This window comes from Notamacropus eugenii, chromosome 3, assembly GCF_028372415.1.
Source record: "Notamacropus eugenii isolate mMacEug1 chromosome 3, mMacEug1.pri_v2, whole genome shotgun sequence".
Lineage (NCBI taxonomy): Eukaryota > Metazoa > Chordata > Mammalia > Diprotodontia > Macropodidae > Notamacropus > Notamacropus eugenii.
This window is the reverse complement of record NC_092874.1, coordinates 105375076-105391595: the sequence shown is the minus strand read 5'-3', so window position 1 is coordinate 105391595 and position 16520 is coordinate 105375076. Positions and strand designations below refer to the sequence as shown.

The 16520-nt window shown below is 36.7% G+C and overlaps 1 pseudogene; it reads right to left on the bottom strand.

The window, feature by feature from the left end:
• Positions 1-9325: 9325 nt before the first annotated feature.
• Positions 9326-10314, bottom strand: LOC140531864 (olfactory receptor 9A4-like; annotated as a pseudogene).
• Between the last annotated feature and the right edge of the window lie 6206 nt (positions 10315-16520).

Below are 16520 nucleotides of genomic sequence, written 5' to 3'. Positions count from 1 at the left end.
TTTCTCAGCCAGCTGAAAAAATCCTCTCACTCATCTTTGGCACCTCTGAGTTGAGGGATCTGCAAACCACTGCTACTGTCCCTGGGGAGTCTGCTCCCAAGGCCTGCTCACATCCTCCTCCCAATGTCCTGCCACGTGGCCAAGGCTGGGCTGGGTTCTACTCCTTGTCTGGTGCAACAGACCTTTACTGCCAGCCTTTCAGGTCACCCTGTGCTGTAAATCTCCTCCACTCTAATTTTCTGTGGCTTCTGCTGCTCTAGAATTTGTTGAGAGTCTTTTTTTATAGGTGTTTTATGGGCTGTGGGGGATAAGTCAGTGTATGTGCATGTTTCTACTCCCCCTTTTTTATCTCTTTGGGAAATAGACCTAGTAGTGCTATGTCAAAGAATACGTGCAGTTTTGTAGTCCTCTGACTATAGTTCCAAATCGTTCTCCAGAATGATTGGATCAGTTCATGACTCCACCAACACTGCATCAGTGTACTAATTTTAACCATATTCTGTCCATCATTTGTCATTTTTATTTTCTGTAATATTAGTCAGTCTGATAGGAGTGAGATAGTACCTCAAGAGTTGCTTCTATTTGCCTTTCTCTAAATAATAGTGATTTAAATCATTGTTTCATATGACTACAAATAGCTTTGGTTTCTTATCCGTTGACCATTTATCCATTGGTGAATGACTTGAATTTTTATAAATTTGACTCAGTTCTCTATATATTTGAGAAATGAAGCCTTTATTAGAGAAACCTACTATAAATTTTTCCCAGTTTTCTGCTTTCCTTCTAATCTTGGCTATATTAATTTTGTTTGGGAAAACCCTTTTTAATTTAATATAATCAGAATTGTCTATTTATATCTTGTAGTGCTCTGTAATTCTTCTTTGGTAACAAATTCTTCCCTTATCCACAGATCTGACAGGTAAATTATCCCCCACTCCTCTAATTTGCTATGGTACAACCCTTTATATTTAAATCATGTACTCATTTTAGCCTTATCTTGGTATACAGTGCAAGATGTTGATCTATACCTAGTTTCTGCCAAACTGTTTTCCAATTTTTCCAGCCATTTTTGTCACATATTGAGTTTTTGTCCCAAAAGTTTGGATCTTCCCGTTATAAATCACAAGACATTGTGGTCATTTACTACCATGTATTGTATAGAGTCCAATCTTTTCTTCATATACTCTACTCTTTGTGGTACACAATATTTCAGCTTAATAAGATTTTGTGGGTCTAAGGTATCAATATCTTCCCCTTCTCCACTAGTCATAATGTTTTGTAGCCAATGAACAATCAATCCACTTTATGATCTCATCACTTTTCAGTCAATTGTGTGACTCTAAATATATGGCTGAATATTGTTTGCAATATACTATATGGTGACTTCTAATACTTATTTCAGTACATGTGTAAAATAGTCTCAAATATCTTAAAGAACATTTGTACTGTCTTGGATCATTATGTTTCTACAAAGAGCTGAATCTTTCGTAGTTGATCATCACACAATGTTGCTGATGCTATGTGTAATGTTTCCCTAGTTCTGCTCATTTCACGTTGCATCAGTTTGTACAAGTGTTTCCAGTTTTTTCTGAAGTCTGCCTGTTCATCATTTCTTATTGCACTACAGTATTCCATTATACTCATATACTACAACCTGTCATATACCACAACTTATCAGTTAAGGAATGGCTATTTTTCTTAAAAATTTGAATCAATTCCCTATATATTTTAGAAATGAGAAATTTATACAGAACTGTTGTGAATTTTTTTCCCATTTGTAAAATTCTCTTCTGATTTTAGCTACATTGATTTTATTACTTTTATTAGGTAATAAATTGATTATTAATTTTATTATGTTATAAAATTGTTCATTAATATGTTAACACTAATCTGAATCTTATTGGCTCTTTTTTCATTTCTGCCGTTTGAATAACATTTTGTTTAGCTCTAGAACTGAAAAGCACTCCTTGCTGTGATGGTATGTACCAGATATACTGAACTGGGACAGTTTATCTATAGCTCAACTAAGGTAGCTGCAGAAACCCTGTGAGACACAACTTTCTCTATGATTCCTTTTATCTTTTGCTTGATCATGAAATCTTCACCCACTTATAGATTTGACAGAGAATTTCTTTCTTCTCTAATTTGTTTATAATATCTCCAAGTCAAAGTCACATACCAATTTAAAACATATTTTGGTATATGGTGTGAGATGTTGGTCTATGCTTATTTCTGCCAAAGTGTTTTCCAGTTTTCCTGAGAGTTTTTGTCAAATAGTGAGCTCTTGCCCCAGTAGCTGGGAGTTGGGGATTTATCAGACACTAGGATACTCACAGAGTCAGTTGTACCAAAAGGCTAATTTCCACTTAACAAGAAACTATGAAGTCATAACATTCAAGACTCCTAAGATGTACATGCAACACACAGCTCCCTTTCCGGCTTTCATGTGGAATGATATGCCAACTAAGGAATACACATACACAGCTATATGTCAGAAGCCTTCCCAAGATATAAAACAATAACAAATATATATTCTTCCAATGTTCAAAGCTTTTACTGAGTCTGAATCTCCCTCAACAAACAATCAAATTTGCCAAAGGCTTCACAGTTGTAGTTAGTCTAATTACTACTGGTAACAGACAACATTCTTCCAAATGCTTAAACCTCATGCTACCCACTGTGACATACCCTCACTCACAATGGCAACACAAGACAGCCCAGCTGTGGTTTGTTCAGCTAATTCTCCTAAGTGCAATGCTGACCAAGCTTGCTACTACCAGTTCTGCTGTTATTTCTAGACTTGGTGCTGACATGTACAACATGAAATACAATCATCTGTCTACTTATCATGCAAGATATCCTTGAAAAAAATATATAAATGAGTCACCAATTACTGATCACAAGTAGTAGAAGACTCTCTGGTCATCTATTTCAAGATTACATTCATGAAGTTGGTCAGTCAATTATTTGACTATCTGTAATAATAAATTATATGCAAAAGTTGGTGTTGCTTCAAATATAACACGGATATCATATCATATTCAACATCTTAGAGAGTCTATGTGGAGTAGCAGAGAATCAGCCTGGTAGGCAGAAAGATCTGAATAATCATATATTTAATATATACAGACTGTATAATCATGGGCAAGTCATTAAACTATCAATGATCTAGGGAACTCCCTAGGATTATAGTTACAGACAAGATACCATTGACTCACATTGGTAAAGGAAATTTCCATACCTGAGAATTCCCTAGGGCAATGATCTCATAGGTCCAGTATTGCTCATTACTTTAGTGCGTAATGAAATATTCATTTTAAAATACGGGTAAGATCCTTAACAAAAGTCCTGTTCTATTGGGAAAATAACCCTGAGTTCTCCAAAACTATGCCAGAAAAAAAGACAAATGTTCATAGTTTCTATGAAGCCTGAAAGGATAGACCTGGTGATGGGGCTATTGTGTTAAATTTAATTTACAGTAATTGTGTTTTAATTATTTTAATTAATAATTGTGTTTAATAAGTGCAGAGAAGTTCCTCATCAGAAGATTGGTCAGCAAGTGAATTATTTTGACAATAGCAGTTCATGAATTTATATATTAAGAGGTAGAGGGATAGCAATCTTTCCTGACTAGGGGACTTCCCACACCAATACAAATGCAGATCATTTTTAGTAAGAAGAAGTAATAGAAATAAGATATTTCTTGAAAGAGAATTTTTTTAATAAATAAATTTTTGTAAAATTTTTTAATAGCAAAGGAAGCTTATGGGCCATTCACACCCAAGACTTCTTGGGAAATGTCTCTTTTTCCTTATGTTAATCTGACTGCTGTTCAGTGCATTTAGGTTTGGGCTTCCCCATTCTACTTGTCCTTTTTATGTTAATCTTGATATACTTTGCTTCCTATTTGTCATAATTCTCTTTCTTTTTGTGTTTCATTATTTTAAAATTAGATTTTTTTCCTATTAAGAAACATTTATGGCTTCTTTTTTATCACTTCTCCTCTGAGATGTGGAGACATGTTATTTTCTCAGAGGAGCTCAGAAAAATAATTTCTGGATTACTCATTAATAATTGCCCCTCCTTAAAAAAATAACTTTAGATGTTTAACATATATAAGCAAAATATTACACGCACGTTTCAGACACTGGATCTCTTTGCCACATATTGCTACTTTCCTTCTGCCACTCCCCCAACCTTTCCTCTACTAGCAAGGACTAATAAAATGCAGGTTCATACAAAATGACACTCATTCATAATTTCATAGGCAATCTTTCAGAAGGGACATAGCAGCTTCCAACTTTTTCCTACTACTCACTCCATCAAAATTCAGAGGTGGGGACCTTATACCCTTGAAGCCACATGTGTCCCTCTAGGTCGTCAGATGCCTCCCTTTGACTGAATCCAAACTTCACAGAATAAATGCCCTTAATAAAAGGATTTGTTCTGTAAAACTTGGACTCAGTCAAAAGAACCACACCCAAGGACCTAGAAAGCCAGAGATTTCCTATCGCTGTACTCTAGCATCATAGATCATAGGATCACAGAGTTAGAGTTTTTAGTGACCTTTTAAACTATCAGGTCCAAGTCCTATATTTTATACATGAGAAAAATGAGGCAAAGAGATATTAAATGACTTAAGGACAGTCACCTACTGAGTATCTGAGGCAAGATTTGTACTCAGGTCTTCTTGACTCCAAGTTGACAAATCTTTCTACTATACTACGTAGCTCAACCTTCAAATTAAACCTTTAACCTCCTCCAAAGTCAATAATCAGCCAATAACAATACAGTCAATAACAATGTTTACAAGGTACTGCATGATATACTAAGTACTGGAACCAAAAGAAATGTACAAAATGAGTGGGACCTCTGAGAGGCATCAGTTAGGAAAGATCTTTCTTTGAAATTCACACAGCCAATGGTGAAATTGAAATTTCAGTGTTGTCATTAAGATACACTGAGGTCTCATGGGTGGAGGTATTTGCCTCTACTCTGGCTTGAGCCTGCAGCACCCTCCATGTGGATCCATCTTCTGGTGTTCCCTTCCTGCCCACTTTCTGATGCAGAGACACAGTAAGTATAAACAGCAATTCCGTCATCCCTGGTTTTGCAACTGCTTCTCATGGCATCAGGCAACTTTTGCTGTCTGCTGGCAATACATTCTTCACAGCCACCAAAAACCCAGTGAAACTAGATTCTCTCTAGTCAATGACATCATCAGTTATCTTATCCACATCTCTATGGTTCTCTCCTTTAATATAGCCCATATCGCCAATAGCTGCATCCAGGTATATCTCAAAAGAACTCATATATCTTGAGGCTTCCCCCCAGTGACCAGTGGATCCTCTGATATATCATGGGCTATGATATTAGACAAGAGTCAGATTGGGGTAACCCCATTACATTCTCCTTCTAGGAGGAGGAAAAAATGTTTGTCTCTGCAAATCCCACTAGACTGCTACATATGGAAGAACACATTATAAAACAAGCAGTAATTTACAGATTGTCTAGTCATAGAAAATCATCCAAGATACAAAGGATATATTGTATAATACATCCCAAATCACAAAATCTCATAGTTAATAGGGAACACAGAGACTGCCTAGTTCAGAGGATGCCTGAACAAGAATCCCCTTTATAACACAGGATCAAAGGACCACAGGTTTATAGCTTGAAGGAACTTTAAAAGTCACTTTAACCTATCATTTTACATAGGGGAAACTGAGGTCAGCAAAGACCTCAAGGTCACGTAATAGAAATGGAACACATGTGATCTTCCACCTTTTATTTGAAGGCCTGAAGGCTTTTAGGGAGTGGAAGCCTACCACCTCCCAAGATATCCAATTATACTTTTGAATCATTTTGTAAGGAAGTCCTTCCTTACATCAACCCTAAATTTGTCGTTTGCATCTTTCACTCCTTACTCTTATTTCTACCCTCTGAGGACAAATAGAGTAAATATTCCTTTCCTAGCATGATGGAACTGTTTTATTTAATGTTTGGGGGTAACTATTGCATTGTTGGGTGTATGTGCACTTCTTGTACCCTATCTCCATAAGTCTTTATTTCTCTAGGTCAGTTATTTTCAATGCATTCAAATGACGTATACATAGCATGACATGGAGGTGTTTCACCATCCTGGTAGCCCTCTTCTACCTGGCATTTGGCACCCATCACTGAACATATCATTCCAGATGTGATTTGAACAAAGAAGAGTCAAGTGAGATTATATTACTTTCCCAGTCCTGGAGAACCTGTAATAGTGGATAGAGCACTGGGTATGAAAATCAAGTAGACCTGAGGTCAAATCTTCTTTTAGTTATTTATCTATATGACTTGGGAAGAGTTGCTTCACATTTCTTGGCCTCATTTTCTTCATATCTAAAATGGGGAGGTATTATTAAATAGCACCTACCTCTCAGCGCTATAATGAGAAGTAAGATGATCTATATAAAGCAAGTCAAGAATCTTAAAGTGCCATATAAATGTCAGCTTTTGTTTCTGTTCATCATTCCTTTCTGGGCTCTATTTCTGACTATCTAGAGTAAGGACCTTCCTCCCTACTTCCTTTATAGCTTCTTTTTAAGTTTATCTTCCCTCACTAAAAAGTAAGTTGCTTAAAGGCAGGGACTGTCTTTTTTTTTGCTTGCATTTTTTTTAATATTTGTTATTTTGAGGGAGGGATATTTGCATCACTATAGTTTCCCCCAGTATCCTTTTCTCTCCCTTCCCAGAGAGTCATCTCATATAATAGATAGATAGATAGATAGATAGATAGATAGATAGATAGATAGATAGATAGATAGATAGATATAGATATATAGATATAGATAGTATTTTGAAAGACAAAAAAGAAATGAAAAAGAAGAGGGAAAAAACCAACAGAATTGATCATAACCCTGGAAAAAGACTGAAAATATATGCACTATGTGAAACTTATGAACCTCCAACCTCTGCAAAGGGGTGTAGTGGAATTGTCTTCTCATATCTCTTCTTTTGAGCCTTGTGTGTTCTTTACAATTTTTTATGTGATTTTTATTTCGTTTCTATTATGGTAGTCATGATTGATTTTCTAGTTCTGTTTACCTCATTCTGCGTCAGTTCATGTACCTCTCTCAATGCTTCTCTATATTTGCCACATTTATCATTTCTTACAGCACAGTAATATTCCACTGTTATAACACTAAAAGAAAATATATTGTCCATGAAAAACACACTGATCTCAAAGACAGAATACATAGAGACAGCCTAGGGATCATAGATCTCCCATCAGGACATGACATGATAAAAAACCTGAACATCATAATGCAGAAAATAATATGAGAATTACCCAGAACTTCTGAACTCAGAAAACGACACAAATTGAGATGATTAATAAATTGTCCCAGAAAAAAAGTGCAAACTCCAGGATAAGAAGTGATTAAATATAATGACTCTGAAATAAAAAATTCTGAAAGGAATAGTTTGAAAGACCTTCAAAAACATAGAAAAAGAAATTCAAATAACAGGGCAATTCTGAATCCAACAGAAAACACAAGAGGAAATGCAATAATGTATTCCAAAGATTAATAGAGCTCATGAAGCAACACAGGGTGATTTTAAGCTTAACAATAAATAGAAAAGATGGACATTCAATAATAAAGTGGTGCTTGAATCATTCTTAGAAATTAAACCAGAACTGAATAGATTATTTGCTTCTTGAAAATCTCAGACAACAGAAATGCAGGAGCTAATGAATGAAGGCATCAGCCAAATATAGCAACCACAAAAAAGTAACAAGAAAGAAACCAGTAACACTCTTCTTTTTAAATATACACAAGGAGACAAGGGTGAAGGCAGAAGTCCGTTGGAGGTAATAATGAAGAGGTAAGACTATGGAAGTAAGAACAGAACCTGGCCACACCTTCCCTACAGGTGAATCAATGATTTGGTACTTGAGAAGACCACTCCTTCTCAAGGGAAATAGGAGTTGCAACTCCTGAGGGGAACTAGTACCTGGGAAGTACAAGGATATGAAGCCAGGGAGAAGATTTTGAGTGGGGGAGCGGGGGAGGAAGTGGGGAAAAGTAACCAGAGGGAAAGTATAGAACAGTGGTGGGCTGCATAAACAGGAATGGAGTGGGGAGAGCAGGACCTACCCCATGGCACTGACCTGTCTGAAACCTGTAAGTATTGCATTGTTCTTAGAGTGAGGTATAATGGAAAAGGGAAATCCACAGAGAAAACTATACAAGGTAGAGGCAGAAACTGTCACAAGTGTGGAGTCCAGAACGGAAACCTTGGAAGTTTGGGTTTCATGAAGAATACAGAGAGTAGAGAAAGAATAGGAAATTATCAAGGATCATGAATCTGAGAAAAAAGGTCTAGAGTAGTCAGGAAGGTTGTAATGATGAGAGTCGTAAAAATTGTCTCTGGACAGAGGTGAGAAAATGAAATTTGAAACAGTAATGAACAAAACTAGTTGAAAGAGAGAGGGGAAAATCTATTTGACTAAGAGTAAAAGGAGTGAAGGAAGAATTATATAACCACATAAAAACAGGACAGAGAAAGGAATCAATAAGCAAAGCCCCAAAGGAGAAGGAGCAACAAATATAAGGGGGAATCAGAGGTGAGGAGAAAGAAGGCAAAAAGAACAGTTCCACCTTAAAAAAGATTAAAGTTAAGTAACTGAAAAAAACATAGTAGTATTTACAGCAAAAGAGGAGAAAAATCATAAATGAGACAAAACAAATAAGAGACAAATAGAGGAAAATATAAACTTAACTCTCATAACTTTAAATGTAAATGGATAAACCAAACCAAGAAAATGAAAAAGAGTGACAGTTTGGATAAGAAAAAAACCTTATCATCTGTTGCTTCCAAGACACCCATTTGAAAAACAAAGAAAAAAAAAACAGAGAGGATTCATCAAGTGATAGGAGTAGGAGATATAGTCATGCTATCTGACAATGTAGTAACAACCATTCAAAAACAGACACATACAAGAGAAGCACGTTGTAGTGAAAAGAATCATAAACAACAAACTCAGTCAGGGACTTTTTCCCTCTGCACCGTGCTAATTCTTAAGAAAGAAAGATGAGGCATAAAAGATACTGTAAACTGACATACAGAGAGAAAGACAGCAATAAAAAAGACAAAAGCATAATGTGTTACCACAATCAAATGCTAGCAATAGGCAATAACTGACATTTTAATGTGATAGTCTTGCATTTCGGCTCTGTGGGAAGGGTTACTTGTTGGAAGATTCCATTGGGGTTTTTTAAATTGTTAATGTTTATGTCCTGATTTGAATTGTTCTCACCAGAACCTGTCCTGGAAACATCTACTTCTTCAAGAGATGACTCAACCGCTTTACTGCATCTCTCAAGACCTCTATGAACTGATCATTCCTCAGAGTAAGGATGAAGGGATTCAGCAATGGAGGTACCACTGATATCATCAGGGAAATAATCTTGTTATACTCAGTTGTATCAGACTGTTTGGGCTTCACATAGAGAAACAGACAGGTGCCATAGCCTATCACCACCATAGTGACATGGGAGGCACAGGTGGAAAAGGCTTTCTTCCAACCAGAAGCAGAAGGAATTCTCAGAATGGTAAAAATAATATAGATATAGGAAATAATGGTTGGGAGCAAAGAACCAAAAAGAATGAAATCTGCCATCAGGAAGAGGATGAACTGCTGAAATCTGTTGTCACCACGAGTGAGTCTGAGCAACTGTCCTCTCTCACAGTAAAATTCATTCAGTACATTTGACCCACAGAAGTAAAAAATGGTATATTGCATCAATGGGCCAGGTTTGAAACAGAAATCCAAATACCCAGAACACAATGGCCACCCAGAGGCAGACTTGAGGATTCATGATCAGACTATATCTTAGGGGATTACAGATAGCTACATATCGATCTACAGCCATTGCTGCCAACAACATAAACTCTGAGGTTCCCACAGAAAGTAAGAGAAAGAGTTGAACCATACATGCACTAAATGACACTGTTTGAATTTGGGTAGTCAGCAAACCTTCTAGCATAGTAGGAATAACAATAGTTGTGGTTAAAAATCTCCATAGCAGAGATGTTACCAAGGAAGAAATACATGGGAGAGTGGAGGCGATAGTCCATACGTACCATAACAATGGTAAGTGAATTTCCAATAAATGTCATCATGTAAAGAAGGAAGAATATGGAAAAGAGCATGTGGCGGAAATCTTGTGAGCCAGAAAACCCAAGCAGTTTCAATTCCAGAATTATTGAGTGATTGCCAAACGTTCCACTGTCTGTTGCAGAGGTTACTGAACAGTAAAGAATCATTCATTTGCTCACATTGGAGAAAAGAGTAATGGATTTGGAGTCAAAAGAGTGGAGTTTAAGCCCAACCTTAAAATGATGTGCCTTTGCATTTTACCTCTCTTGTTTCAATTTTCTCATCTGTGAACTGGGAAAATAATACTTGTCCTTTTTCACTGATGTCCAATTCATTATAGTATGCAAGTATCACTGGTTTCTTGAAGTCTGTTAGGGCAAGTTCTCTGTCAGGTCCTGTCAAACAAGTACTGATGGCAGGGTATGTGTCTGTCATTCAAGAAACTAACCTAGGTCACTTCAGAGAGGCCCATCATCAGAAAACTGGTTATAGTAACTCATTAAGATAGCTTATTTAGGTTTAGAGGGGTTGTGACTTTGGCAGAAGAGGAAGGACCCACATGAACCAATCACAGGTCTTGGATGGAATACTGATATACACAGAATTGTCATGAGAAAAGTTTTTTGTGAGCCTTAAAATGTCTGACAGTTATGAACTCTTATGACAATACTGAAAAACGCCACATAGGGAGAGCCCAACTCTCTAAAAATAACAGATTATCTGAAAGAATAAGTAACTATCATCTTATTTTTCCCTCTACTTCCTTGAAGCTGAGCTTCTAGATAAAGGAATGTCTGCTCATTTTTTACTATAAACTTCTCATATATTTAATACCATGCACCTTTGCATCTCCCTTTTGCTTTTCTGTGTGGTCTCCCTTCCGCACACTGCAAACTCTTTGAAGGCAAGGACTACCTCTCTTTTTTGTTTGTATTTGTATCTTTACCACTTAGCACAGGGCCTAGCATATTTTAAGTGACTAATAAAAGTTTGTTGCCTTACCTTAACTCATGAGTTTGCTTAAGGTTTTCTTAAACATTCGTTTTGAGCTTACTTTAAATATTTATTTTGTATTCTTCTATGATAACACAGGAGTTTCCCTGTTTTGACTGCCACCAATCTGTAGTCCTTCTCTCCCACAGTCGCCCTTGTATGATGTCATATTTCATTAGACCTTCCAACCAGCCATACTTAGGAAAACTGAAATTCTGTCCTGAGAAATTAAGATGTATCTTAATACATATGCAAAGGAAGGCATAAACCAGGACAGAATTTCAGAGCCAGTAGGAAATTTAGAAATAATTTAAACTGACTCCTTCCCCAACTTCTATTTTACTGAGGAAGAAATTATGGCCAAGAAAAAGGAGCTGGATAGTGGAAAACAATAATATGAGCTAGTGGCAAAACCAATCCTAGAGCCCAAATCTCCTGCCAGCAGGCTTAGGGCTTCCTCCATCTTACTGTCCTTCTTATGCTTCTACTGCACATCTACAACCAGGTGGAGCCACTGCTTTTGAACTCTGCAAATTTTGCCTAAAAAGGATACTTTTTCCTAGGATATCAGAGGATTTTCTTTATGTTTTTTTCCTTATATGTTCTTATTTTTCTATTTTTATATGTTCTTATTTTTTTCTTATATGTTTTTGTCTTATAAATTCTTTTTTTCTTATATGTTCAGTCACCTTCAATGACCTTGATTAATCCCACCAAAGTCACAATTGGAATGTTTCAAACCTTTTACATTTATATAAATATTCATGTATGTATGTATATATGTGTGGGGCAGCATGATTGTTGTTATTTTTCCTTCATTCATGAAGTAGACCATGACATCAGGAAGGTGGTGCCATGACTTGCAAGTGAACTGGATTTAAGCGAGAGAGGGTGGTACAAAGTCACCAGCCTCACGTTGTCCTCTAGTGCCATCTAAGTCCAGTGGCAAAATATCGATCAGGACAACTGGAGATGGCCCCTATGGGTAGGTAGGTGCCACAATGAATACAGTGTTGGTCCTGGAGTCAGGAAGACCAGAGTTTAAATGTGGCCCAAATACTTACTAGTTATGTGACCCTGTGCAAGTCATTTAACCCTCTTTGCCTCACTTTTCTCATCTGTAAAATAAGCTGGAGAAAGAAATGGCAAAGCTGTCTAGCATTGTTGCCAAGAAAATCTCAAATGGGGTCACAAAGGGTTGAACATGACTGAACAATAATAACAAATATATGCATGTGTACACATATGTGTGTATATACATATCTATGAGTACATTCATAATGAGTGAGACATAAATGTAGGGATGTGCCCACTCACCAAAAGTGTTTCCTGTTCTTATGGCGAATGTCCAGAGCTGAGTCCAAATGAATGAGTTTCTCCTTCTAGATGATAATGTCTGCTTAATGATCTTAGCACTTCTCCCCCTGAAGCAGTCAATAGTGAAAGTGGTATGTTTTTTTTTTTCAAGAAAGGATGAAAACATTAAGTAGAGTAACATACACCTGCCTCTAGTCTATGGCCCCAGGAACATTAGAATTTGGTAAAGAGGATGCAGGAATTTAATTTTGGTGTGGTCATAACCTAACCTTCTCCTACCTTTCCAGTATTCTTACATATTACTCCCTGACGTACTCTTTGATTCAATGACATTGGCATCATGGCTATTTCATGAACAAGACATTCCATCTGGGTCCTAGGCATTTTCCCTAGCTGTTCTCCATACCTGGAATGTTTTTCCCATTCTGCTCTAAGTACTGATCTTCCTGGTTTCCTTTAAATCCCAACTAAAATCTCACCTTCTAAAGGAAGACTTCCCTAACTCCTCTTAATTTATATATAACTTGCCTGCCAACTTTATTTTACTCAACTTTGTACTTCCCTTACCTATAATAGCCATCAGGACATTCTGTCACTTTCTATCCCTATGGTATTTAGGGTCAGAGAGTAAAAGAATCTCAGAGATGGAAATAGACTTCAAGAAATCATCTAGTCTGGGCTGTCTTTGAATTGGGATTCCCTCTGCAGTATTTTAAAGAAATTTCTATACACCCTAATCTAGAATACTGCCCAAGATGAAAAAATCACTACTTCCTAAAGTAGCTCTTTCACTTTTTGAGGAATTCCAATTATTAGGAACTTTCCCTTATACCAAAATTAAGTGAACCTCCTGAAACTTCCTTGTACAATTCCTTGTTTTGTCCCCTAGATTGAAGCAAAGCAAGTTTAATCCCCTTTCTATATGATGACATTTCAAATATTTGGAGCCAGAAATCTTAACCCTCTAAGTCTTACCTTGAAAGGTAAACCATGTCTAAGCTCACTCAATTGTTTTTTATTCTATTGGATAATTTTCAGACCTCCTCTCATTCTGGTTACAGTCCTCTGGGCACATGCCTATTTGCCAATTTTCTGCAAAAAGAGAGCTTCCAGAGTTGAATTCCATATTCTAGAAGTGATCTAATTAGGGTAATGGAAGTATCATTGCCATTTTCCTAAATATTAGACTTTTGTTAATACAGCTTAAGTTCACTCAGTTTTGGTGGATCTTGAAATCCATTAAAACCTTAGGTATTTTACATATTAACTATTGCCTAACACCATTTCTTTCAATATATGTACATACTGATTTTGTTTTTAACTCAAATATAGAATTTTCCATTTGTTTTTAATAAATGCCATTTCATTAGATGCATCATTCTAGTTTGTTAAAGATCTTTTTTTTTCTAATTCTGCCTAATTCTGGCATCCAGCATCTTAACTCTCTCTCACAGCTTAGTATCAAATGCAAATACAAAAGAATGACATATATTCCTTCATTTAACTAATTGGTAACACTGATGAATAAGCAAGATTCTTAAGTAGATTGTCTTTCAATTTGTCTTTAGTTACCTTCTTGGGTTCGTCAACTACAGACCTTTCTCCATGGTTTACTTCAATCCATTAATTACCATACATTTAAATTAATCATTCAAACATGCCTAACTTTAAGTTTCAGTTTCTTTATGTATAAAATCAAATGTTTGAATGAGATGATATGTACGGTTTCTTTTAGCTCTAAAACTTTTCATGCATTTCACTGTTTTCATCCTACCCCAGGGCAATTGTCAGATGCTTTCTCAAATGGCTTGCAGAAATCTGCTCGTAGTATGTATGACATTTCCCCAATCTCTTAGTCTAATAACTGTCAAAGAAGAAATGCACCTTGTCTGACATGACTTGCTCTTGATGAAACTATGATGGCTTTTAATGATCGCTATTTGTCTTCCTACATAGAACAAATGCCTTTGTCAAGGTCTGGCTTTCAATATACAACATCAAGATAGCTGCTGTGGTTCACACAAAATCTCAACCTGACCCATTGCTGTTTGCCCCAAAGTTTGATATTTGATAGGTCCATGGTAGATCCTGAGTACCAAGAGCCCTTTGCTGCCTTAGTCCATGAGTGATCATCTTAGGCTTTATCATAGATAGCTCTTTTTGTTAAATATGATCTTGAGACTCATAGGTTTCTTGTTTCCTACCTTTTCTCTGAGAAATTTCTTATGAACAGGAGCCATTTGTAAATAGAAGGTTAGCCATCTTGATCTGTAGCCATTGACAAATTAAGATTCCTTGGAATCCATGTGAGCCAAGGCAGGTGCCCCACCTTTTACCCATTCCCAGACACCTGACTCAACTAGCTGGCAGGACCAGAAAGATAAAGAGTCCTCCCTAATTTTACTTACCAGAAATAACTCATGGGAGACAAGAAGATGAAATATTTCTGTTTGCATTTCTCTGCCATTTACCTCTTAGCCTTGCCTCTTAGTCTCATGAATTTTTCTGTGGGGCTAGGTCATCCTCCTGATATTGACACATTGAACTCCTTATGTTTACTAGCTCTTACTTTAGTGCTGGCAGTGAAAAAGTCTAATCTCCAGAGGACAGATTCAGGAAGGAACTAATAGCTGGATTTTCACACTTGAGGACTTCAAGACTACAAATGGAAAAACTATCCACTTGGGAAGAAAGATAACCAAGCAAACCACTTCTATTAATATTAGAAGTCCTTGGGGCATAGAGGACGTTAATAATGTTTTAGATCACATATATTGATCAAGAGTTCCCCAATTACAGTGAAATTTTCTTCTCTGAGTCTGTTTTGCAAATGTTGTTGGATATTTTGAGTTAGACCATCTTTAGATCACTCCAGATATTAATTACCATGTGCACTAATAAAGAAACATGGTACAGTGGTAAGAATGACAAACTTACAGTTGGAAAACTCTCAAGTCCAATCTCTGTCATTATGGAGTGAGGGACTTTGGTATGTTATTTTATATTTCTGCCTTTATATGCCTCATCTTTATGATCGAGGTCCTGGATAAAATGCATTTCAAGTGCTTTGAAGCTCTGGGATAGGCATTGGGATAGAGATAGAAATAGAGATAGAGATAGGGATAAAGATAGGTATAGGGACAGGAGGAAAGGGAGAGGGATAAAATCAGAGATAGAGATTAGACTTGTAATTTCATTGGTTCTTGGAGGTTCCTGGTTAACACCTGCTCTGCAACTTTTGTAGAGCAGCACTGGACACTGGGTGGAAGTTAATTAACTGAGATCACATATCCATTCTGCATTGGAGGCAGGCCTTTGACCCTAAGCTGCCAGACTTCTGGGACAATGACCTCTAGAAATAAATGTGTCCATATCTAACAACTGTACTTGAAAGAACAAGTGTGTGTGGGGGAGGGAGTAACATGTGTTCTTAAGCTTTTCTTGGTAAATAGGAAGTCAAACAATCTTTTCAGAATGCCGGCTATCTCCTTTCCATCCGTTTCCTGAAAATTACCAGGAAATCCTACTACTTCTCTAACTGACTTCCTTATATTCTCTTATATAGAGACCCTCTCTTTATTTGGCTGAAGTACAAAAAAAAAACAGCCTGCATGGAGTCAGCAACAAGTCCCTCAGGCTTCCAAATCTCAGTATCCCATCCCTGATTATTTATTGGATATTTCAGAATTGTATGTCCTAAAGGTATCTCTCATTAGGTCATGAACTCCTCAAGGTCAGGGATTATCTTCTCCTTTTCTTTTTATCTCTACAGGTTGACTTAGGGCCTAGCACATAGTAGGTGCTTGATAAATATTTATGACTGACTAATAAACTCAATATATCTCAAATTTTCATTGTTATTCTGCCCACACCCTCCTCTCTTCTAATCTTTTTCATTTCTGCTGAAAGCAGCATCATTTTTCCTAATCTCCTAGGTTTCTAAGCTCAGCACTATCCTCAAAATTTTGCTCCTTTTCAACATTTCTTCCATCTGACCCCTTCTTTCCACTCATACAGCTACCATTTAGTTCAGGATCTCATCACCTTTTACTGAAATTGTTGC